Genomic DNA, 26,270 nt, shown 5'->3' with positions numbered 1-26,270 from the left:
TGTCCTGGCCTAGCAGGAGCTCACCTCCTTGCCCATCCACCTGCACCACGTGTGATATACAGTGATGGATTATTCTCCATGGGGAAGACAATGTGAAACTGAGTTTGCCTTTTGTCTTGTTTCCTCTTCTAGAATGATAATTTGAAATATTTTTATAAAAAGCACCTACTTCCCCACTGGGTTTTTTTGTAGCAGAAATCACTTTGTAGGAAAATGTATTTTTAAAACTGATGTAAGGGTTTGACAAGCTGTTCAAATGCAGTCCAGCTGTCAGAAAACAAACCTCTACCTTTTATAAAAAAACCCGACCAAACCACAAATCCACTACCTCCTTTCCTCCTTCAGAGGCCCTCTCTGGGCAATATCTGGAAAAAGTTTAATTGCTGGTCCTGAACATAACCCAGTGAAATCCTTCCTTGGCGGAGTACTAGAGCTGGACCGTAAACCAGAGGCCATACGATCTTATTATAGCCAGATCCTTGCTCATCCCACAGATACTGCTGCCTGGACAAGGCTGATATAGCCTCCCAGAACCCTTTGCTGTGACTAGATCCCCGCAAAACCCCAGAGCAGCCTCAGCATCAAAGTTGATGGTACAGGAGGAGGGGGAACTGCTTAGGAAGCAGTGGGACTTCTGCATCACACCAGAGCGATCTGCATACTAGGGGAAATCCCACCAGGGGTTAGGAGGTGACTTCCTGGCAAAATATCCTGCTCCAGCTGTGGTGTGCAGCATGAGCGGTGAGAGGCTGAACCGTCTGGCACTTGTGTATGTCCTTTTGACCTCATCTGCATTTTGGTTTGGCTGTGCTTTGGCTCACAAGCCCTCCCCAAAACCTACAAAAGGGACATTTCCCTTCGGATTTCCTTCTCTATTGTACCTCAGAAGGCAAGAATTTCACAGTAAGAACTTTACTGCAGACCCACACAGCAGGAAAATGTTTGTAGTGATACAAATATAGACGGATGCAAAAAGAATATACCTCAGATTTTTGAAGCTTCCCTACATTAGAGGTAAGACAGGGGCTTGAACTGAATTTTCCAGAAGTGATTAGTGCAGAAATCATGGAAAACAGCTGAGGTGTGAAGCACTCAAGAGCTCCTGTTTGAAGGGAATATCCAGCAACTCTGGCTCTCAAAATGTAAATAGGAAGCAGTCACAAAATCTTATCTGTATTTTGCAGCTAATGAAAACATCAGTCTCTCCTGAGAGCCACGTCTTTGCTCTAATTTTAATGCATTTTCTTAGGTTTTCCTTAGCTGTGACTAATTTGCACTGTCAGGTGTGCCTTTTTTGAAGTTAAAAAGCGTATCTGAAGTGCTACAACCTCTAGCCAGAACATTTAAATTAGCAGCTACCCACTGAAACCACATCTCAAAGCCTGTCAAGTGAGGTGATGGCACTCGGATATCCTCATGCTCTGCTGAGTGATGGGAAGAAGCAATCTCTGCTCCCATGGGAGCCTGCAGGCAATTCTTCCCAGGTGAAGTGCTGTTTGCTGTGCTGGTCCCTTGTACTATTTGGGCTGTGCACAAACAGCATTTTGACTATCAAGCACAAAAAATTTCAAAGCCAGATCCCAGCAAGCAGTTTTATCAGTGGAGCATGCAGTGGCCTTCCCCTCTCTGAATCCCAGAGTGCTGGTAATTTTATGTACAGTTTGGAAAACACACTGAATCACACCCAACTTTTTTTCTTTAGGCTATATCCTGAAATGGGTCTAAATATATATAATTACATATATTTAATTACAATTTTATTATAATATAATAGACCCTAATAATATTACTTCACCCATCTGCTTACTATGGCTGTGTTCACATGATGTATCAAACCTGGGCTTGCTGATCACACTGTAAAACCTCTGGGCTACAGTGCCCTTTAGCCAAGGGTTAGGAGACCCCAGGGTTAGAACTTCACAGGGTGGGCTAGGATGGCACTAAGCTCCTCCCAATTTCTGTTCAGCTGCTCCTTCCTCTGGTTCAGCTGATCCCTGTGCTCAGCTCTGCTCAGTGATCAAGGAGACAGAGAAACGAGAGGGCTGAAAGTGCTCACAAGCAGACACCAGCCTCAGCTGGGCAGCTCACTCTGCATGGCAGGCTTAATATACAGGGTGGACATACCTTATGGTGCCTGTGACAGATGGAATAACATGGCATACTGACGTCATGAGAGCAATTCAGGCCACCTGCTACCCACAACTACTAGGCCGTGGAGGCCAGGCTCTGCCAAGCCTGGGTAGGAGGTCTCTGAACTGTTGTTAGAAGTCATTTAAGATACTGTAGTAATATAATAAGTTGCTTAAGCGTGCTGCCTTCTGCATGTAATTTGGGACCAAGATGGCTCTTCCCACCTGTGTGCTGGCAAAGACCAAAAGGAGCTGCAGTCTGTTACTTCAATAAAACTTAAGAGCGCTTCAATTTAGGTATTCAGTGCCATCTAATGTTGTATATTCATATACAGGAGGGTAAGCAGGGATCTGAACAAGGGTCAGAGATGAGTTTGCACATGACTTACACTTTAATGTTAGGCATGTGACTTGCTACCTACAAAATGAGGCGGTGTTTGCACATAACTGTGTGTATCATCCATGCAGCTAAGCATAAACAAATGAATGTGCATTTGTTTGCAAACATTAACCCTGCAGAGTAGGGAGGCTAGTTCCATGAAAGCTGGATCTGTGGCAGCGACTCTTAACTTGTGAAAAGCACAAAAAGTAACAGATGTGTACAACATAATTAGCATCTCAACAATTGATGTTTTTATGTCGGGAACGTAGCCAGAGAAGGTTTCTTGCTGCTTCCAGAGAGTTGTCAGCCCTTCTCTCAATATATTTTATTTTGTCTAAGCAGGGACATAAAAAGCAGATTTTGCAAATTTACCTATCCTTGTTTTTTGCCACGGAGATCAGATAAAGACCTAGGTGCTTCCTGAGTACAGCAACAATATATGCAAGCTGAGCAAAAAATCCAGTCAGTGCTGGATTCCAGAGGAAAAGGCTACATTTGGATGTCCTGTGCTGCCTGGAAAGAGACCTTCAATCTGTTTTAATTCAAATATGTCGGAAGGGCAAAATGCTGAACAGAAGTTCATGCCACCTTTGTGAAAGTAGGCAGATGGGTAGAAATTAAAGTACCTGTAAGCATACTTAAGTGAAGTAAAGGCTGGAAACTCATGCACCATTAGAGAATCCAGGTGTAGGGACACCTTGTAGGTGCTGCTATTGTGGGAAAAGATTCACTTGGTGATTTTGCTTCTTTAGATATGGAAGGCAGTCAATCAGGGTACAAGTTTCCAGGAAGCCAGGATTCACTGGTGGTCAAAAACTACTGTGCAAGTTTTGCAGGTTGCTAGAAAGACATCTCTGCATAGGTAGTTTAAAATAACCTACTCCACAGTTACAACATTGCTTCCTTTTAGAAAAAGTTGACAGTGTATCAACATCACATGCTAGAAATGCAGTCTTTGAAATAATTCATGTATTACTAAATAAAACATCCAAATTTACCCCTTTAATCAGAATGTCTCGAAGCACTTTGCATATGTTAGGAAGTTATCCCCATGGATGAGGGAAGCCTTCTCATTTTACAGAGGAGAAATGTCTGGCAGGCAGGTAGGATGGTTTGCTCAGGGTTACAAGACAGGCTGGGTAAGGGGGTCCAGCCCTGAAGATGCACGAGGAGCATGCAATAGACACCAGTTTGACTGGTGTGCATCTGCTGCATTGCTGCCACACAGTTGTGGCCTGGTCCCACCTATTTGGTTCTCATGGTTTGGTTGCCCAGCACAACAGTTTTCAAGCTCTGGCTCTGTAGTCTTTGCAGATGAAGAACTGTTAAGTCAGGTACAACCAGCTTGTTTTCTGTAGCTTATGTTACACTTCAGTAAAATAGATGAAGGCTTGTAGTGTGCCAAAGGCAGCGGGGTAAAGGCATGACAATTTCAGTAGCCACTAGCACACAAGACAGACACGTAGCTAGCAGCATAGACTTTCAGCTTTTTTGTAAAACAAGATTCATACCTATGTCCAAACTGTAACACACCGGTCATTGTGATGCCACATACTTCATTACAGATGCCTTCAGTGCTGGGTCTTCTCATACCTGCTATTGTATCAAGCAGCATTTGGCTTATACCTGTTGAACTCTAAGCCTCAGGGGACCAAATTTCATCTGTAGATTATTTAGGTGTTTATTAAGTACTTGTTCTTTCTATGAGAACCACACAGCACTGCAATTCTGTTGCATCACACAAAGTTAAATACCTGTCAAAGCATCAACTAATTAATCCTCCTTGCTCACACCTGTAGTAGGCTAGCAAATATGAGAAGATGTGTTTCAGCTTCCAGGGAGGTGGCCAATGTAGTGAGGCTGTGGAAGTTGCTATAATAAATCACAGCCATAGTACCTAGAAAATTTTATATGCATTTTTAAATGCAGATTTGTTGGGTTCTTGAATACTGAAAGAGCGAGCAAAAGGTTTGCTTTCTAAATAACTTTCTAAGCTTTTGAATTCTGTACAAGCTTGTTAATGTCCTGCAAATTTGTGTGTGCATGAACTGGTTAGACTGGACAGAATTTGTTTGAAAAAGGTGGCAAAGATCTGGATTTTTTGCATTAAGCTCCTCATATTTGAAGACTGTTTGGCAAAATAGGCAATGGATAGAGAGATTCCAGTCTTTCTGCAGCTGACCTAGCATACTTTTTCTAAAGGCATTTGTGATATCTGAGCTTTGAAATGATGAATATCATTGAAGTGCAAAATCTCCCAGAAGAGACATTTCAAGCTTTGCAAGAATGAACATTTCAAACGATCAAACACCCAACATCATCAGGTTTTCAGGCAAACTGAAGGAAAAAATGTGTATAACCCATAACAATTAACAGTACTAGCCAAGCCATGATTGCCCCCTTTCCAGACCTTTCTGGAGCCCAGAGCTTTGTGAAAACAAGATGGGTCATTAATGAGAATGGGGCCTTTAGCTGAAGTAACTGTCTGAGAAGTAGGAGTTATAGATACAAACACTTCTGGGATCAGTAAGGCTTACAACCTTTACAAATTTTGCAGAACTTTTTTGTGTAAGTATCACTAGAACCCTCCCTCTAGCTCTGTCAATACTGGCTGGCTGTGCTGGGTGGGATGGGATCATACTGGGACAGTAAGGAAATCTAAACTAGAGGTAGGTACCTCTTTCCGAGTTGGTGTTGTAACGGAGCTTAAGTCTCAGCTCAGGCTGGGACATGTCGACCATTTCCAGGCATCATGAGAGCCTGGCAATCCCAGACATAAGGATAAGGTGTAGGTGACTGCAGCATCTGGCAGCCCTGGGTGACTGAAGATCTTAACTATTCCCTTGATCTAAATGCTAAAATTTGCCAGGTCCGTTATAGGCGGGAGATGGTCTGAATACGGCTCCTAGTGGTTAAAAGCACCCATGACATGTTGTACATGAGGTTTGCTAGCGTTATGAAGCTCTTGGGAAACTGGATGAGTAACTCTTCATTTTCCGTATAACTACCCATCGTAGTCTTCCTTCCTTTTGCAAATTGATTTTTCATCCTTGCTAGAATTCTTGGACTTCCTCTGCAATGAGAAAGATGAAAACTTTGAGAAAAAGGATGCAAACACAGGAAGATGGATAGTGCCCTGACTCCTAGCCATCACAGGATATTTTAGGCAAGTCATTTTGCCTTTTCCTGTCTGTCTCTCCATTTGTTCACTACTGTGCATGTTGGATGTTGGAACTGCAGTCACAGAAAACGATCCTATTGTGACTGAAGCAATAAAAATCTGAAATGAAAAGGTAATCCTGCCCCAAATTGCTTTTGAGGTGTGAGACAAGAAACAACAGATGGATACAGTCACAGAGGGGAATTTAAAGCAACAGTGAAGCAATACTGATCAGCGTGATAGACAGCCACCACAGGGTATAAGCTGTTGCCAAGGCTTCCGTATTGTGGCAAAAACATTTTAATGATGGATTTGAGGAAAGCTAATGAGAGAGCTCTGTAAATATTTTTGTAAGCCCAAAGCATGAGAGAAAGCATGAAATTGATTGTTTGAACATCTAACAGTAACTAATTTGTGTAGTAAGTATGATACCCATGAATTTGTAATGGAGGTTATGAAGGTTAATTCATGAGCATGTCTAAGTGTGTTTAAATACCATTGAAGAGTAGAGTATTGTTAAATTAATCATTCCAGAGAAAAGACTTAGAATCATTTTAAAGAAAGGCAGCATGACTTTAGACAGATGACAAGCAAAGAAATTGGAAGACACTAGGCCATAACCTTCTGATATGAGCAGAGAAGGTCATTAAGATGAAGATTGCCAAAGGGATTTTTTAGCAATTGCAGACTCTGCCATATCAGATTGGGTTTTATTTTCATTTGCAGTGGCTAAAATACTGGTTGTGGCTGCTCTGGCTTTAGTACTAGTGTGTGTATTCATTTCAGGAAGTAAAAGACATTTCACTGGGGGCAAGAGACCTACTTACCCATGTGTTGGCATAAAAGAACTAAAATACACAGCAAGACTTCTAGCTAGCATGTTACTGTCAAAACAGTTAACCCATCTCGGCACAAGTGAGGTAACTATAATGAAGGAAGCGTCATATCTAAACCCAACATTTCTCTTAAGCATGTCTCAGTGCCCCATAAAATTTGATTTTGAAAGTATTGTTTGGAACAGAAAATAACTTTTAAAGGACTCCAACTTTTAATCTCACAAAGCTCCTCAGAGTAAATTCCTGACACAGCCCACTGCCCGCTGACCCTGAATATTCTTGGTCTGCTGTCTGCAGTGAAGACAACTGGGAGGACCACTGTGAAAAAGACTGTATGAAGTTACAGTTATTTGTGACATGCAACAGAAACTAAAATATATTTCCTGAAAAACAGATCCTCTGGTTTTGTATCCTTTTGAATTACTGCAAAGACTTGTTTGCCACTGTTTCTTAAACATGAGATTATCTCTGTCACATTTGTAAGAGTTGAATTTGAGGTTGTCAAATCCAATCTTTTTCAAGAAGCCTTTAGAATCTTTCTAGTGTGATTTGTGCAAGATGATTCAGTCTTGAGCAAATGTGACCCCTCTGTGCCCTGTTCCTGCCTAGACAAAAGCAGTTGCCTGCAGCTGTGTCCATCTTGCCCTCAAAGGATTTTTAAAATGCCACTTGACACGCTGATTGTATTTGAATGAATATTTTCTGTCATTACCAGTTGAAATAACTCCTGCCTTCTCCTCATGACCTTCAGATCTGGAGCCCCATAGAAGAACAGCATTCTTCCTCTTTCAAACAATTCTAAATCTGATTGCCCCATACCAAAAAGGAAGTTTATGACACTGGAAGTATTTCCTTGTTCATGAAGAGGGGTGGTGGGTTAGATAATCTGCATAGACATCATAGGGAACTAATTTAACAAGTCCTAAGCTCTAGTTTCAGGCTAGCTCAGACATGAGCTCACTCTGTGGCTGTGGACACATGTTAGGGTATTTTATCAAGTCTGAATTATTTAAGTCTCTGTGAAATCTAAAACAGTATTGTTGAGTGTCAGTGAAAATCAAATAGCTTTTCCAGAGAATCTGGAAGTAGGCCTACCAAGAGTTAAGTGGCAGTGGACAAAAGGAGCTGGGGGTTTCTCAGCTGGAAGACACTACACATAAAAAGGAAGATAAAAGGAGTACTTTGTGGTGGGGGAAACCCCGATCTCAGCTGTAGGAAACAGTTTGTTCCAAGTAGGCCCTTTGATGAAGACTTTGACTTCAGTCTGTACACATGCTGGCAAGGAACAAATAAGTATAGCTTTTTCTCCTCTCTTATCAGCAGTAGTAGGGAAGGGAAGTCCATAGTTTACCAGCATTTTATCCGACTTCTGTTTTTCAGAGAGGGGGTAAGTAGTTTTCCCCCAAGCTTCCTCAGAGATGTCTCTGGCTGCCAAGAAGCCGTGATGGCTGTATACCTCCAGTTTATACTGCAGTCAGAGACAGCATTTCTCAAAATTTCTCTTAAGCTACCTCAAACTCAACATACAAAACCAGTCAAAATCAGTAGCTACTTCTGAAATTCCCTGTCTCCATTTGGAACGTGCTTACATTCCAAAGAAAGAATGCAAGCAGAAAGTACACTCCTCATACATAGACAAGTCAGCTGGGGTTTTAATAGAGAGGACTGGTTATATCCTCAAGTTTCCTTTTTAAGTATTCATTTACTACTAACCCAGGTTAAAAACCTCAGTTGCCATACTCACAGGAGTTTTAGCTCAAGTTGTCCAGCTTAAGAACACCAACACCCACACCCCACTGCCCCCAAACTGATATATTTTGTCTTATTTGTGAAATGGTTGCTTCTTACCTGTTCCTTCATGGGTATTTTTATGAGTTAATGCTTGAACAGAGCTTGAAAGAAGACCTTCTTTATTGAATTTGAAGATCAGAAGTTGCATAAAATAAAACAGGTAACCACCTCTGTACATCTAGCCTAGCCTCTTACCTGCCCTGTTCACAGTGTTTGTTTGCTTTGAACAGATGGAGCAAACAAAATAAGCTGCTAAAAAAAACCAACCTGTGGAACTATTGTACCTGTTTTTTCTGCACAGAAGGTGAAACAAAGAGGCAGGCAGCTCAGGTCCTGAATGTCAAGGCACAATGGCAGCCAACACAGTTTGCCTGTTAGAGAAGAAAGTGGTGCACTGATCTTTCTCATGTGATCTTACAGAGGTGAGTCACGGTGAAGAGAGGTGCAGATACAAGTACTTTATTTATAAACTAAAGGAACCAAATAACAGTATTACTGTGCATCATATGGAGAATGCTGCTGGTACTATTCAACATGAACAGGCTGGCAGGGAAAGGAAATCCAGCTTGTTATTTTAACTATTTTAACTATTCTAACTTAAGTAATCTTAACTATTACCTTTCTAAGCTTTCAAACTAATCTTTCAGGCAGAGTCATTTGCTAGTCTTAGTAACTTCTTGTTAGCAGTGAAAAACAAGTGAAAAAACACATTATATAACCTAGCATCTTCTTAATAATTCCAATGAGAATCTAAGTACTGAATGCACAGATGACATCAAATGTGAAATTTTTTTCTCCTCATTTGTAACTGGGAGGTGTAACTGCAGATGTACAAACACTTCTTGAGAAATTTGCAGCTTCCTATATGTATTTATTGTTCTAATGTTTCTGTATTCTTATTACAGCAATTAAGCTGAGGTTTGTCACATTGGTCTTTAAGTACCAACCGAAGTACCTAAACTGAAATCCACTCTAAGCTCCTTCTGTTCTCAGTATTGTCTTCATCCAACTGTCAGGTTGAAACCTGGTCTGAGTTGCTCCACAGTTGTTACAAGCAAAAGGTATACTTTCAAAACCAACTCATTGTTTTTATACACTGCTGTGTATAAGCAGTATCTACAAGCCTGAAGCATGACAGGCTGGAGGGAAAAGACTTGCTTTGGTCTGCTAAGATATAAAATTGGTGGCATTGACACTCAGAAATTCAAATGCTTGTGGAATATCATTAACTGTCACCAGCTTTTGCAGTTGGTTACTTGTGGGTAGACTTAGGAGACAGGGAACTTCTGGTTACAGCGCTACAATTATTTTCTCATACCATGTTTGCTCACACCACTACTAGTCAAAAGTAAACCTTTCCACCTTTGTTTACAGTTTCATGGGCTGCATCCAGGATGTTTGCACACACTTACAAAGACAGGTTCCTTTCAGTAGGATCTTGCACATCAATGGTGTGTCACAAACAGCTGTCATATCTGTCATATTGAATACATCATTAAAAAGGTTGCATTTCCCCTCTCTTCCCCAAGAGAAGTGATGCTTCCATTTAAGCTTTTTTTACCAGCTCACCTCCTGCTTTTTCCTATTTTTTATGTGCAGCTAGTGCTGGTATATATTGCAAGCAGGGGTGACCAGATTTGATGTTGTGAATCTGAAGTGACATACTTCATTTGGCATTGCTAATTCCTTAGTTATCATCTGAGCCTGTAACTCTGCCCTGCAGCTGCTAAGTTTTTGGAGGTTTGCTTTTGTTTGATCTGCAAGTGCACAGTTTTGAAACATTCACAGCAGGTTTTACCAACACAGGCAGAATAAACTCTACGCACTACTCACTAGTAAACAGCCTTTTCCCAATCTTGTACTTTCCTTATTCCTTCCATCCCGGTGCTAACAGAAGTATTTTTTTTTCCTCCTGGAAAAAAGTGGACACTAGTGAGAGCAGAGGATTAAAACTTACCAAGAAAATAGCTGCACTGGGGGAAAGGAGATAACAATGACAGTTCCTCACCTTTGTGTGTGAAACCAATCAGTCCAGTTTGGGCTAAGTAACTCCGGTCTGCCATCATTTATAGTATTGCCTTACTACTGGGTTTTCTTGTTTTTCTTTACCTGTTGAGAAATAGTCTTTGTTACATTTATGTATCATGCTTGTATTCATTCACCCAAAAGATCAGCACTGAAAGCAAAGAACTTACATTGACATTTGAAACTTTATTGTTTCCTAATTAAATTAGGAAATCATTAAGTGGTTTGAGTGATAGTAAATGATTTAGCCTGTCTAACTATAAATAGGAAAGCCTTGCTGCAAGATTTTCTTTCACTCTTATTTTCCTCAAAACTGTTTACAAAAAATACCTGCTTTGATATCTGTTAGCATAATTTCTATGATTTCGTAAAGAGGTATAGGTTTACAGCTGTAGCATGAGAGTCACGTACTTTCGTGTGTTACTGTTTCATCCTGTGAGTGGCAGAGTGCAGCACACTTTGACCTCTGCTGTGCACAGGCTGAAGACATTTGGTAGAGGTGATCTAGTATAACCATGAAAGGGCATACCCTGATGCCTTTATGCACTTGAATAAATTCCACTACGAGTTCTACAATGTGGTTCATGTGCTTAAAGTGATCAGGGCATGGCTGCAATTGCTTGCAAAGTTCAGTACCTGCTGCCATGGGATTGACCTTGGCTGGCTGCCAGACCCTCTACCCAGCTGCTCTCTCACTCCCCCTCATAAACAGGGTGGTGGGGAGGAATAAGATCAAAAAGTTCACAGGTCAAGATAAAGACAGGGAGATCACTTACTAGTTACTGTCACGGGCAAAACAGACTTGACTTGGGGAAAACTAACTTAATTTCTTGCCAGTTCAAAATAGAGCAGTACGGTGAGAACAAAACTAAAACTAAAACCACCTTTCCCCCTCTGCTCCCTATTTCCCAGGCTCAATTTCATTCCTTCCTTCCCAACTCTACAACCCTTCTCCCCGTCCAGTACAGGGGGATGGGGAATAGGGGTTGTAGTCAGTCCATAACACTTCATCTCTGCGGCTCCCTGTTCATGTTCTTCCCCTGCTCCAGTGTGGGGTCCCTACCACAGGATACAGTCCTTCATGACCTTCTCCAGGGTGTGCCCTTCCCACCAGCTGTAGCTCTTCAAGAACTGCTCCAGTGTGGGTCCTTTTCTCAGGCTACAGTCCTTCAGCAACAGACTGTTCCAACATGGGTCCCCAAAGGGCCACAGGTCCTGCCAGAAAACCTGACGCTGAATGGGCTCATCTCCATGGGCCACAGCTCCTGCCAGGAGCCTGCTCTGGTGTGGATTCTCCATGAGATGCAGCTTCCTTTGGCGCACATCTACCTGCTCCAACAGGATCCTCCATGGGCTGTAGGGAGATCATGTGTCACCATGGTCTTCCCCAGGGGCTGCTGGGGAATCTCTGCTCTGACACCCGGAGCACCTCCTCTCCCTTTTTCTTCACTGACCTTGGTGTCTACAGGATTGCTTCTCTCACCTTCTTCTCGCTCCTCTCTGCTGCTGCACAGCTTTTTGGTCCTTCAACTATGTTTTCCCAGAGGTTCCAACAGTGTAGCTGATTGTCTCAGCTGTGTCCTGTAGTGGGTCCATTTTGGAGCTGGCTGGAGCTGGCTCTGACTCAGAGATCAGCACTGCAGCCCCCCGGCTGTCACCACATGGACATGAACACCCAATATGCATGCTTTTATAAAATGTAGAATCAAGAAAAATTCAAGTTGGAAGGGTTCTCTGGAGCTCTCTAGCCTCGAACCAGTGTCTCCAGTCTTGAAGCAGGGGTAACATGTAAATTAGATTAGATTGCTGAGGAATGGGAATTTCATGATTAATTAAAAGGAAGAAAAACTTGTTGGGCAGATGATTACAAGAGTGGAGACTACAGCCTAGTTTGCAGTTTAGACTTAGCCATTACTGAGGGTGACTGAATGTCATGAAATCAGTAGTGTGTTTGAAGAGAAATCAGTATTGGCATCCACACAATTTGCAGTGGAAAGTGTTCACCTGACAGCAGTCATCATTATAGCTACCACTGACTGCTTCCATTCTGCCTTGGGGCAAAATATGCAATGAGGGTGAGGAAAGATGGAGAATGAATATTCCCTAGGGTAAACACTACAAGTTTATACTGCATTTAGCAAAGCCTGGATCCTGGTGGCTTTAGGTACCACTGGAATACAAGTAGTAATGACTTCTTTAGGAACCATTTTGAGCTCCATTGGCAAAGGTAAGGGTTATGTGGTCTGTAGAGAAAACCACTTGTAACTGAAAAAACTGATGACCTCAGCCTCCTTCCTGACCCTTTTCTTTCATAGAAACCTTGCATACTCCCTTGCTGCAAATCAGCAAATGTCTTGTAAAATGACAAAAGGAAAAAATCATTAATTGGGTATTTCCATGATGCTTTTGAGTGGCACTATAGCTACAGGGTGAAAGCAACATTGACAAATGTTAAGCACTGAAACCAGACAATACCTATAAATCCCTGGTTTTCAGGTACAGATAATTCAGGGTTACTGTCTCTGCAGGCAATCTGAATTCTGTCATCCTAAGGAGTGAGGACAGATGCCTGGCTGAGACTAAGCATTTCCTGGCATAGAAAACAGGATGAATAGGTGAAGGAGAAGACCTGGGCTAGAAAACACATGGGAAAGCTGTGAAGAGCTGAGCATACTTTTTGTGCCTTGAACAGAATGGGAATGTAGGAGCCCATAGCTGTTGCTTACGTGCTGGCAACCTTTGAATCTTCATTTCACACTCCTTCTCCCTTTTCCTTGCTGGCAGCTGGAGGGGTAAGCACATCTTTCAGAGCTCTGACATAGACTACAGAGGTAGCCATGGATGTTTTGTTATCATAGAGTTGTCATGTGTCTGGAGCTGGCTTTGCTGTCTGAAATGAGACTGGTAGTGAAAGATAATAAGCAGAAAACATTGCATGATGATGTAAGTGAGATGCAGTTAGAATTAATACAAAAACAAGGCTGCAAATTCTGCATATTCATGCAATCACTTGTCTGGAGGATGTAGATGTTATATTTAAGTTGTAGCATTTATTTTAACTTAGCAGAACTGAACACCATCTGTACACAGAGAATAAAGACAAAACAAGCCCATGTTGCTTGGCTGATGGTTCTGTAAGCTCTTTTGAGAAAAGACTATGCCATGGGTCCGTAAGGCACCAAGCATCAGTGGTGTTTCAAGCCCCCATGGGGTATCTAGGTGGTAGGAAAAAAAATCAGAGTAAAAAAATATTGTACGGGGGATTCAATAGCTGGATTAGTGCTGAATTACAGATTATGCTTAGTGCCAAAGCTTTTGTGTGGTTTGTTTAAAGTTTGTTTTTTGGCTGAGCTGAAAAACAGAAGGCTTGGTTGTTATTTCACAAGATTTAGATAGGTCCAGATCACTTGGAAACTCAGTTTGAGGGTTGCTTTCTCCAAAACAAAATGTGCTGCTTTTAAAAGATGTTAATTTTGAAATAAATGCAGCCTTTATAACATATTATAAATATATACTGCAGCACAGTGCCCTGTAGTACATTTTTCGGCACTGCTTTACTAATAGCCTCTTTGATTCCTTCCTGTTTAACTCTGGTCTTTATGCAGTAACTCTAAATACTTCCATATTGAGATTCAGATTTTGCTCTGCATCAAGAGACTGAATGTTTCTGGACAGTATGTAAATAAATTACCTTCTTTCCTTTGAAATCTTTATCATAATTACATGATTTGCAGGGGTAATCATGCATGTCATTATGAAGAAGTGATTGTATCTGTTCAAGTCAGCTCTCTACTGGTGCTGCATAGATATTGGCAGCAAATCACTAAGAAAGCTTTTGTGAAAAATCTTGTTAAATCTGGGAGAAAACCCAGGGAAATATGTATTAAAGAATAGACTCAGCAGGAAAGTCTGTTCATAGATTCATTTACGAACTGCACTAATGTTGCTTTCTTGTAACTATAGCCAAGGAAAGACAGGAAAGACACAAGAAATTTTTTTGAACCAGCTTTTACTAGAAGCATGTATTCTTGCCATTAAAGACACATGGATTCTATCAGTGTGTGATCAACTTTTTGACTTATGAGCAACTTGCACTGCCTGAAGAAAGTCCTGAAAGGGAATGCCTCACATGTTGTGCCAAACTACACATACCTAGCATGCTTGAAAAATTACCTCTTTTGGTGCAATGTGGGACAGTGCAGAATAATATATTTCACGATTTATATTAATGTCACTTCCAGCCACATTTGGTGAAAAGGCCAAAATGCAATCTGCTGAAAGATGTAAAGCAGCTGTCTTTTAAAACAATGGTGGAACTTTAACAAAGAAATACCAGAAAGCAAGTAGTTGTTGTGCTGTTATCCTCACACCTTGGATCAGTGCCCTGCTGTACTACACTTGGAGAAACCCTCCTACCCTGAGGCATTTATGATCTAAGGTTGCGATGCAATACCGAGTTGTGTGGGCTTGATCCTGAAGAAGAAACTGTGGCTGAAGGCTTAATTGTAGAAAAGATGCAGCAAGTGAACTTGCCAATACATAACATGTAGATGAGAACAGAACTAATAGGAAAACATTGTTGTTTAAGCCTTCAGTCTGCATAATGTGAGAACTCAAAAGAAGTCTGTCTCTTTTGGCCAGGACTTAAAAATAAAACCTGTAGTCTGTGGAAGCACTAATAAATTTGCTTCCAACTCTAGCTTGGGCTATGTCTATTTTTAGTTTTTCATACAAATGTACTTAATACAATCTCTCAAAATTCTATATATTTTTATATTACTTAATTTACCTTCACTAAGTGAACAGCTTTGGTGACAATACTATAGAAAGTTATGAGCAGTGTTTTCTGAGTAACTGCTTCCTGTAAGAGGAAGCTTTCCCAAATCACACAACAAACTCTTTTTCCACTCTAGAATACAATAATTGCCTTTGCATTCAACTCTTAATCAAATAAAACCCTTTTTTTGCCCCACAATCACCATGAGCACTCCTATAACATTATAACAGCATTTGGCAGCTGACCAAACTGGGCTCCTGTTGTTGTGTGTGCTCTACAAACACAGAAAATTAATAGCTACCCTTCAGAAGGATCACCTTACCTAGGAAGGCCAGAGTTGTCATAAACGGTTTGTGCTTTCTGACAGTAAAAAAATTGGACATAAGGTTAATCTTTGTGGAATATGAAGCTACTTTTATAATTTTCAGTCATTTCCATATATGTCAGGTTATGTTATTTCACCAAGTTGAAACGTTATATTTTGGTGGGTTTCTCCTACTAGAAGATTTGAAGATTTGAGGTAAATCAACTCTGAAAAGTTTTCCAAACAGCAAAGAAAGACAAACTGAAATAAGGAAAGACAGCATTAGATTCAGCTGTGCCAGAAAAGCAAGCCTAAATTGCTCTAAAAATGGTTTCTTAAAATACCTTTGATGAATAATTCAGCTTTGTAGATGAGATATCTCTGCTCTTCAACTAACTAGATACCCTACAGAAAACTAGAATAGCTATTATGGATGAATAAAGAACCATAGAAAACAAGACAGTGGGGACACACGGTCAATTAAGTTTTCCAACCCCAAATTTGGCAGTTCTTTGTTTTAACATCAGAAGTGCAACACGGAAAGCAAGCACAGACTATCAGGTAGTGCTTATACTACTACGATTTTTCTTTATACAGTCCGCTATGCAGAATCTTCCCTGGCCTTGTGGCAGCAAAGCATGCCTGATCTCACAGCAGAAGTTGCCCCGTAATGTCTTCATGCAAATCAGGGATTTTTAAGCAATAAAAGGGAATTAATTATTTATCAGAATTTACGTTCTGTCCAGTTTCAGTCATACATGATACAGCAACATGTGCCTAATTGCTATAGTTGACGTGTCAGGCAATATTTAAATATACTCATTTTATACTGATATAGAAGTACACCTAAAAGTATGATATGTTTAGCTATGCAAATGGATGAACTTTCATTTCTGTCTGCTGCACTTTCAAAATCTCTAAGGACTCTTGGATGCAAATAAAACTATATGGACTTAATTAGTTATAGAGGCAAATGTTTAGAAGGGACCTTTGGTGGTCTCTAGTCCAACTCTTTGCTCAAAGCAGCAATAACTTCAAAGTCAGATGTGGCTGCCATGCAGCCAGGTTTCAAAAATCTCTAAAGAAGGAGATTACACTGCCTCCCTGGGGACCTGCTGAAGTGCTTAATCATTCTCATGGCGAAAACTTTCTTCCTCATATTCAAATGGAAATCTCTTGCTGCAACTTTCAACTGTTGCCTCTTGTCCTCCCACTGTGTGCCTCTGAGAAGAGTTTGTGTTGCTCTTCTTTATAACTTCTCTTCAGGTAGATGGCAATTAGATCTCTAGATCTCTCCTTAGCCTTCTCTTATGGCAGCTCTGCCCGTCAGCCTTCCCCTGTATATAGGAATGCACACACTTGCTGAGGATGCCTCTCATTGTATTGTCCACATTCATGATGAGGATGCTAAGTATTAGCCCCAGTATCAAACACTGAGGAATGCCACTCATAACCAGCTGTTAGATTTCAAACTGTTCATCCCAACACTTTGAAACTGATGGTCCTGACAGTTTTCAACCACCTTGTGCTTCACCTATCTAGTCCATATCTTCCCAGCTTAGCTAGGATGGGAGACTGTGTCATGCCATGTGAGAAGGTAAATGACATCCATTACTCTGCTTTCCTCCACCGAGTCGGTCATCAAGGAAAGGCACACAGGGTGTTAAGGGATGATTGCCCTTGCTAAACCCATGCTCACTGCTTCTAGGCACCTTGTTCCTTCTGTGCTTACAAAGGGTGTTAATGAGCTCTTGCTCCATGATGTTGACTTGCCTGCTAGAGAAAGAGAAGCATCAACATGAAATGCTGTCAAGTTAGAATGGTCTCATGCTGTACATAAGCAGACTGGCTAAAGCCCATGGATTCTCCTATTTTTGTGTTTACATTAGACTGTTATAAAGGTTACTTGCTGTATGCTGCCTTGCTACAGTTCTTCTTGATGCAATTTTATCTGGGAATAAGCTGAGGTCACTTGGAAGCTAATTATTTTACATGGAAAATACAACTGTTTGGTATTCTGGTTAGATCCAAACCTGGATTAATCTTCTTCAACAACCTAGTAATGTGAATATTTAAAAATGAAAAAACATCATATTTAAACAGTTCACAAGCTTAGAGAAGACTAGGTTTTATGTAACAAAGTTATTTTTATTTACATATGCTGGTTTTTCATAAAGAGAGTGATGTAGGGGCAGCTACAAAAAGATCAAGAGGGAAAGGGTTTGGATTTTAATATGGGTTTCACTAAGGTAACATTAATTACCAGTGAAGCGTACTATATTGTGCTTTTGTCAAGCTATGAACTGCTGATAGATGTTTTCTGAACACAGTGGAGTATCTCAAGAGATTCTTCAAATTCCAGGGACAAACCCAAGTTTATTAAAAAAAACAGTTCATGGTTATGAATTACTATATCTATGCTTATGCATTTTAAAGTTTCTTACACTGATGTATACAAAAAGCTATTACACAAAAACTGTTCTTCCTAAAATTTTATTTTCTGTATCTGACTGTCTTTCTGTACTAATTGACCTCTCCTCTCTCTTGTCCCTCCACTTCAGTAATTCTGAATCTGTACTTCTTTTATAGGACTGCAGTAAAAGGACAAATGTTATGAAATCTTAATGCTACTATAAAAACAGCTGCAAAATCTCTTTGGCTGCCTGAGAATGTGCCAGATGGTAAAGACCCAGAAGTATAATAAATGTCATGTTAAGCAAGTCAGGTTTGAGGGACATGTTATGCAACTCACATAAATAAAACACCGCTAAAAATGACCCTAGAGTGATTAGATTTAGGAATAAGCTCTTCTGTAGCCTCAGGAATATCTCATAATATCTACAATGCAAAGTGTTTCTAATATTCAGAGCACTCACATTAGTGTGGTTCTTTGCCAAGACTTGGCAGCTTAGTGGTGCTACACTTGTCTAGATGCAGGGGCTGTGAAAAAGCTCAGCTTTTTTTTCTCCCTCCCAGAACTTTCAACAGATTTTTTTTTCTCAGAGAAATAAAACTACAGCCAGCCTCCTTATCAGAAATACAGAAATGATGAGGAATAAGTGTTGCACTGACATCCAAAGCTATTTCCTTGGGCCTCAGTTATCCTATCACAAAAAAATTATGCATGTTAAATTGAAAGGTTATTGACTGTACAACTGGCTAAGGATCTTCCTTACTTGGTTGACTGGAATTCTAACTTTTTTTTCCTTCATATAAAATTTTTTAACCCTCTTGCTGTATTTGTACACAGAGTCCCTGAGAATGACAGAATCGTCCAAGTTAGAAGGGGCACCAGGAGATCTCCAGTCCAACCTCCTGCTCAAAGCAGGGTCAGCTGTCAGATCAGACCAGTTTGTTCACAGCTTTATTCAGCCTCTTCTTGAAAACCTCTGATGATGGAGATGGCACATCTCTAGGCCTCTGCTCCAGTGCTCAGCTAATCTCAGAATTAAAACCATTTGCCTTAGATACAGTCTGCACTTCCCCTGTTTTAGTTTATGACTGTTGTTTCTCCACCTCTGGCTGTGCACCTTGGTAAAGAGTCTGGCTCTGTCTTCTTGATGACCTCCCTGTAGGTACTGGGATGCTGCTGGTTCCCCTGAAGCCATCTCTTCTCCAGCCCTGTGGCCTCAGGCCCTCCTCACAGGGCAAGTGCTTCAGCCCCAACCATCTTGGTAGCTCTCTGCTGAACTTGTTTCGGTTTATCAATGTCTTTATCCCAGTCTTGCATATGGTAATCCTACAGTCCTTGCAGAAGCTTCTATTATGTTATGGGATGAAAGTGGGGCTAAGGAATCTTTATTATCCTCATAAGCACTCTCTCCCTCCCTGGTGGGGCACAAATATCAGGTCACAAAACACAGCTGTGTGTGAGGCACCCTTCTCTCCCTCCCATATCCTGCCCTCATTCACAGTGTGGCTTGATCTGTATTTATGTTTAAAAGGATGGCAGACATTCACGTAACTAATTACAGCCATAATATAATCCAAAGAATATTCTGCAAACAACATATTAAATTAATCTGATAATTTTTCATCTTAAAAAGACTGCTATTGACAGTTCTAGGATATATCTATACTGCATGCGGTAGTGCAGAGAAGAGCTACTAGCTCAGGTACTTTAAGAGCCCTCCTAGGCTGAAATGCCTCACTTCACTGCTATTTGTTTTTAGTACTTGCACTGCCTTATTCAGAGGTGGCAGAGAAATATGACAAAGCTCTTCAACATAGGTGGACAAATCCCAAGGATCTGATCTTTAAGGGGTGTATTTCCCTATATAAGTTTGAACTGGGGCTAACTTTCCATAGCTTGAGAACAGAGAAAATCGCAGACAGTAGCTGAGTTCTCCAGCACACAGGCAGGTACAAGCTGTGGAGAATACAATCTGGCGATATGTTGAAAAACTGGTCTCGTGCTAGCATTTTTCTGTCATGTCAGTGAAACATATCTATGTATTATTGAAGAGATGCATGCTAAATGACAGTTAATGTTGCAGAAAATTTGTGTTCTGTTATACCATAAACGGTGGCAGCACGAACCAGACAAGCCAAGTAAAAAAGAAAGAAGATGCAAATGGAACTGTTAATAGACACAGAGATCCCTAGACTGCCCCTTCTTTCCTTCTGATATATTTACACGGAACCTGGTGACCTTTTACAGAACAATACTGGGGTCAAAGTCATTGCACTGAATCGGATGATACCTGTGACAACGAAGAATTCTCATAGTAAGTTTCTGTAGCATTATTAAGAATGGGAATAAATGTCTGAAACACTGAGAGAGGAATTTTAAGACTGCAGGGGCCTAGTTTGAAAATAAAGATTCAATTTGCATAATCAGTTACCAAGTGATTGCTTGGTTGCTAATATCAGTGTAAATTTAGAAAGTGTATTTTCCTGCAATGAAAGAAATGTTACATCTGCCAATAAAGATCTTTATCTGCAGATTCATCAAATTCTCCTGCTTCATTATTCTGGAAGAAGGAATATAAAATGAGAAATGTTGAAGCTGGAGAGAATACGTCAAGCTGACTCCCTGAGTTTTGTTCAAAACGAATCCTTCCCCCTATGAATGACCTTGTTAATAAGAACTGATGTTAGAGACAAAGGGTTTAAAATCCTGAGATGCAGTGTTTTTAGATGGACTTCTAGACTGCACAGAGTTGTCTAATCATGTCAGAGCAGCACACATCATGCTGTACTTCCTGCCTTCCCTTTGGATAGAGCACACAGTTCTTGCCAGACTGAGTAAAGACTTCATATCTATGCAGTCTTGCTTAGCATAGACACAGAAATCACAGAATCATAGAATCATAGAGTAGTTTGGGTTAGAAGAGACCTTTAAAGGTCAACTAGTTCAACTCCCCTGCAATGAAGAGGGACATCTTCAACTAGGTCCGGTTGCTCAGAGCCCCCTCCAACCTGACCTTGAATGTTTCCAGGGGTGGAGCATCTACCCATCTCTCTGGGCAACATACATTCCTCTGAGCCAGGTACTGGAATAAAGCAGTGACCTGAGTTTCAGTTCTCACCTAAAGACACTACCGTGCAACACACATAAACGTAAGCCAAAGACAGGATATTGAACTGAGCAACGTATCAATAAACCTGCAGAATACAAGTGATGTCTACATTCAGTTTCAAAAGGAAATTCCTGTAGTCCTTAAACACATCATGGTGAAACTCTGCAAGAGTTCATGGACGAAGTCCTGAGTTTGCCTACATTTAGTTCTCAGCACTATTTGAAATGATGCACAAGCATGAATATAAATCAGTACTAAAAGAACATGCCTAATAATCATAGTATTTTGAAACTCCTTAAGTCACATAGAGACTTTACAGCATACAGCCCTAGAGTTTCTGGAGGTCAATTTCCTTTCTTAGATTTACTGCAGAGCTGTTGTTATCAGGTGGTTTTATCATATCCATCAGGGGGGAACATATTAATGGTTGAGGACTCAGTCCTGTATTATGGGTACCAAAGATAAAAGATTACATATATGTGAGAGAAGATGCTATGATGAAGATATATTGAATGGCTTTACCACTCCATGGGATAGGATTCATTTCACTAAATAGAATCATAGAACAGTTTGGGTCGGAAGGAACCTTTCAAGGTCATCTAGTCCAACCTCCCTGCCATAGGCAGGGACATCTTTCACCAGATCAGGTTGCTCAAAGCTCTGACCAGCCTGACCTTGAACACTTCCAGGGATGGGGCATCTACAACTTCTCTGGGCAACTTGTGCCAGTGCCTCACCACCCTCATTGTAAAATAAATTCTTTCTTATGTTCAATCTAAATCTACCCTCTTTCAGTTTAAAATCATTGTCCCTTGTCCTACCACTGCAGGCCTTGGTAAAAAGATTCTCTCTGTCTTTCTTATAGCCCCTTTTTAAGTGTTGAAAGGCTGCAATAAGGTCTCCCTGGAGCCTTCTCTTCTCCAGGCTGAACAACCCCAACTCTCCCAGCCTGTCTTCACAGCAGAGCTGTTCCACCCCTCTGACCATTTCCATAGCTCTCCCCTGGACCCACTCTAACAGGTTCATATCTTTCTTGTGCTGCGATTCCCTAAGGTGAACACAGTACTCCAGGTGGGGTCTCATGGAAGTAAAGGGGCAGAATCACCTCCCTTGACCTGCTGGCCACATTGCTTTTCATGCAGCCCAGGATACAGTTGGCTTTCTGGGCTGCAAGTGCACATTGCCAGCTCTTGTCCAGTCTTTCATCCACCAGTATTCCCAAGTCCTTCTCCTCAGGGCTGCTCTCAGTTGATTCATTACCCAGTCTGTACTGATACTGGGGATTGCCCTGACTCAAGTGCAAGACCTTCCACTTGGCCTTCCTGAACTTCATGAAGTTCACATGGGCCCACTCCTCAAACCTGTCAAGGTCCCTCTAGCTGGCATTCTGTCCCTCAAGTGAATCAACTGCACCACTCAGCTTGGTGTCTATCATTCACAAATTTGCTGAGGATGCACTCAATCCCACTGCCTGTGTCATTGATGAATATATTGAATAATACTGGTTCCATTATGGACCCTTGAGGGACCCTGCTTGTTAGTGATTTCCATTTGGACATCGAGCTATTGACTGCAACTCTTCAGATACAACCATCCAACCAATTCTTTATCTGCCTAACAGCCCATCCATCAAACCCGAATCTCTCCAATTTAGAGGCAAGAATGCTGTATGGGACCATATCAAAGCCTTACAGAAGTCCAGGTAGATGACATCTGTAGTTCTTCCCTTGTCCACTGATGCAGCCACTTCATCATAGAAGGTCATCAGATCAATTAGGCACAATTTGCCCTTGGTAAAGCCATCATGGCTGTCTCTAATTACCTCCTGTCTTCCATATGTTTCAACATGTCATTCAGGAGGATCTGCTCCATTTTACAAGGCACAGAGGTGAGGCTGACTGGTTGGTAGTTCCCAGGGTCCTCCCTTTTAAAAATAGGCATGATGTTTCCCTTTTTCCAGTGACTGGGGGCACCTAACTGCCATGACTTTTCAAATATGATGGGAAAGTGGCTTGGCAACTACATTGGCCCATTCCCTCAGGACTCTGGGATGCATGTCATTGGCTCCCATGGACTTATGTGTGTTCTACAGGGGATCTTGAACCCGATCTTCACTTAAAATGGGAGAGCGAGAGAGCGAGAGAGCGAGAGTTTGGAGAGTGCTGCGACACTTTACCTTGAGGTTCAGGGGCTTGAGAGATGTAGGAAGAGAGATTATGATTGAAAATGGAGGCAAAAAAAAATTGTTGAGTACCTCAGCCTTCTCCACGTTGGTTTTCACCAGTTCTCCTGTCTTATTTATCTCTGTGTGTGTGTGTGTGTATACTCTTTCTGTAATTTTCAGTTTTTGCCCAACATGCCTGTAGAAGCCCTTCTTACTATTCTTCGCATCCCTTGGCAAAGGCAGCTCCAACTGTGCCCTTAGCTTTCCTGCTCAGGGAATATGTCCCATATTCTTCCTCATTCCACTGCTTGTGCATTTCTTTCTTACACTTTAGTTGGAGCAGAAAGTCCTTACTGACCCATGCCAGTCTTCCGCCCTCCTTGCTTGATTTCTTACAGATGGGAGTTGAAAGCTCTTGTCTCTAAGGACAATGTCCTTTAAAGAACTGCCAAGTCTTTTCAGCTTCTTGAGAGCAGTTTCCCAGTGGGTCCCATTCACTAATTCCTTAAACAACTGAAAGTTTGTCCTAAAATTCAGGGTTCTGACTCTACTCTTCACCTGGTCCATATCCCATAGGAATCTACAACTCAACAAGTCACTCAGAGCTCCTTTCAGTCTTGATGGAGAGCAACTCAACCATTTCCATGCAGTCTACAGCATGCTTGTCAGACAAATTCCATGTGCAATTACTAATTTACAGCAGTAATTTGAAAGAGGTGAGGGCAGAAGCTTGGAGATTATTTTGGAATGTATTTCAAATGTAAGGCTGAACACAGAAGGCTGTATTATATCATCTATGAGTGTGGGATTTTGAGGGTGGCCTTGTTAAACTAGAGCCAGCTCATGGCTTCTCATCTGATTGGCTAGGGTATATTTTATCAGCAAGACTGCATCAAAGAAACACATGACTTGTTAAATTATTTTCTCCTCTTAACAGAGGCAGTCTATCTGAAATATAATACCCTGTATTTGGAAGCTGAATTTGATTTCTATGTCAAGGAAATCTTTAATTATTCAGATATGGCTCTCAGGTCTGATAAAGCCTTATCCGTGTTGAGGATATATCAAGATCAGTGTTTTTTCTGCATATAGCTCTAAGCAGCCAAGTACCACATCAGACAGTTAAACAAACAAACATTTACTGTATTTGCAGTCTTATGAAAACAAAACACGTAACAAAAGCTGGCATTTCTTCCTCAGTTGGCAATTTTTCTTAGGAAAAAAATGATTTAACTACACAAATCTTTTTGTAGCACAAAGAGGTTCTTCTCTATGTGAATTATTTTGTCTCTTACCAGTGACCCTGTATAGCAGGTTTCCTACTTCCAGAGCTTTTGAGATTTTATCAGATTCACATTAGTACCTTTCATCTTGTAGTTCTGTTCTGATAATAACTTCACTGTATCTTTGCTTTAAGGGCTACATTAATTATGAACAAGAATCATTCAGTATTTATCATTGCAGATAGCAGAGAAATCAGAAACTAATCATGATACAGATTAATTAACTACAGTGTGACCTGGATTTGCTTAATAGCCTCAGTTCATTTGTAATTTCCTTTTAATGTGGTCAAATGCTAGGTCATAATCATTGGCCAATGAATATAAGAGGTAGGATTGTCATGTTGGAAGTAATAAACCTAAGAAAACCATACAGGGTTATGGTCGATAACCAATTAAACTTTACACCCGTTTTGAATGATTCAAATATGGGTCTTTCTCTGATTTAATTAGGTAGGGATATCAGTTAGAAATAGCAGTGTGACATACCACTGTATATTCGGCAATAGTAAAGCTTATTTCTGGTGTTCATAATTAAAAAAGAATATTGGAAACATTTGAAGATGCTGAGAAAAGATACACACAAGTGATCAGGAAAGAAATTTAAAAAGTATGAATTGTATAATGTCTTAAAAAGAAATTAACAATCTTGAATTCTGCAAGAAGTCTTTTCGTAGTAAAGAATCTGTTCAAACAGCAGGAAAACTGTAACATCATCAGTGGCAAAAAGCTAAACGAAACAGTGAAACTAAAAATGAGATGCCTAACTTTTAACAGTGACTGTTAGTAATCCCTGTTGCAGGAATTCATGGTGTCAGCCAAAAGTGACAAATTTAATACAGGAACCAGTCTGATTCTGTGACCTGGGCTACACAAGCTAAACAAGAGGATTTTAACACTCCCTTATGACCTTAAACTTTATTAACCTAAATCTTTGAGCCTCTGATCTTCTATCACTTTGAAGAAGTGATCCCTGAACTTCCAGGTTTTCAAGAATTTCCTTCTTTTAGTCAGTGCTATAGAAACAGTTTCCTACATTCTGCATCTGTGACTTCCTCTAAAGGGGCCATATAATCCTGAGCTTTAACACCACAAAAATACAGATAATAAAATCCCCACAAAGACCACATCTTGTGTTTCTGATGTTCTCTGTACTTTCTGAAGAAGTCTGTTCTGAACCCTGGACTGATTGCAAACTTGTGAAAGCCTGGAGCCATTTATACTGGGAATTTTGGCATTTTAAATGCATGAATGTTAGCCTGCAAAAAAAGTTTGTCGCTATGATAAAACTATGTCTCACACTTTCAGTTTCAGAGTAATTGCTCTCTACATTTTCAGGTACTTTATGACCTGGTCTGAGAGGAAACACATTTCTCTCAGTGAAGATCTACAGCGCCAATACATACAGAGTGACTCATTGTCTGTTTAGATTAAACACCTCAAAAAGAAATCCTGAGTCCCCTATGTTGTTTCTCTGCTGTGCAGGTAGCTCCACTGAAAACCCTGCTGCTCGCGAGGTGAGAGCACCACCCAGTCTGCCATCAGCTGTGTGCTTACAGTTCATTGAAACTATGACCCATGATAAAGGCTCTTATTTAGCAGCAGTCACATACCCCTGCTGAGTCACCTGGAGCAAACAAGAGGGAATGACATCACTTGTCAAAGCACGAGGCATGACTTCACCCACCGCTCGATGTGCCGGTGATGGCCAACCCTGAGGCACCGCAGCTCCTTTGGGCCAACAGCCTCACCGGGAAATCAGCCCGTGGCAGGCCAGGAGAAAAATTAACTACTCCTTGGGTCGGTAAGCGCCTTCCCTGGGGGCTCTCCTGGCGTGAGGCGAGCAGAGGGTGGCTACGTGCGGCTAACTGCAAGCACCGGCCGCCGTGCGACGGCGGGG

General features: G+C 41.1%; 1 long non-coding RNA gene across 1 annotated transcript; it reads right to left on the bottom strand.

Moving 5' to 3' along the window:
* Window positions 1-640: 640 nt before the first annotated feature.
* Window positions 641-26,270, bottom strand: LOC129735496 (uncharacterized). Its single transcript, XR_008731204.1, has 5 exons — window positions 26,058-26,270; window positions 10,307-10,407; window positions 10,132-10,227; window positions 8,583-8,669; window positions 641-5,584 (listed from the first exon to the last, which is right to left on the bottom strand). It is a non-coding gene; the product is annotated as an uncharacterized LOC129735496 (long non-coding RNA).

This window comes from Falco cherrug, chromosome 3 (genome assembly GCF_023634085.1).
Source record: "Falco cherrug isolate bFalChe1 chromosome 3, bFalChe1.pri, whole genome shotgun sequence".
Taxonomy (NCBI): domain Eukaryota; kingdom Metazoa; phylum Chordata; class Aves; order Falconiformes; family Falconidae; genus Falco; species Falco cherrug.
Note: the sequence above shows the minus strand (reverse complement) of the source record. Positions and strands in the feature narration are given on the sequence as shown.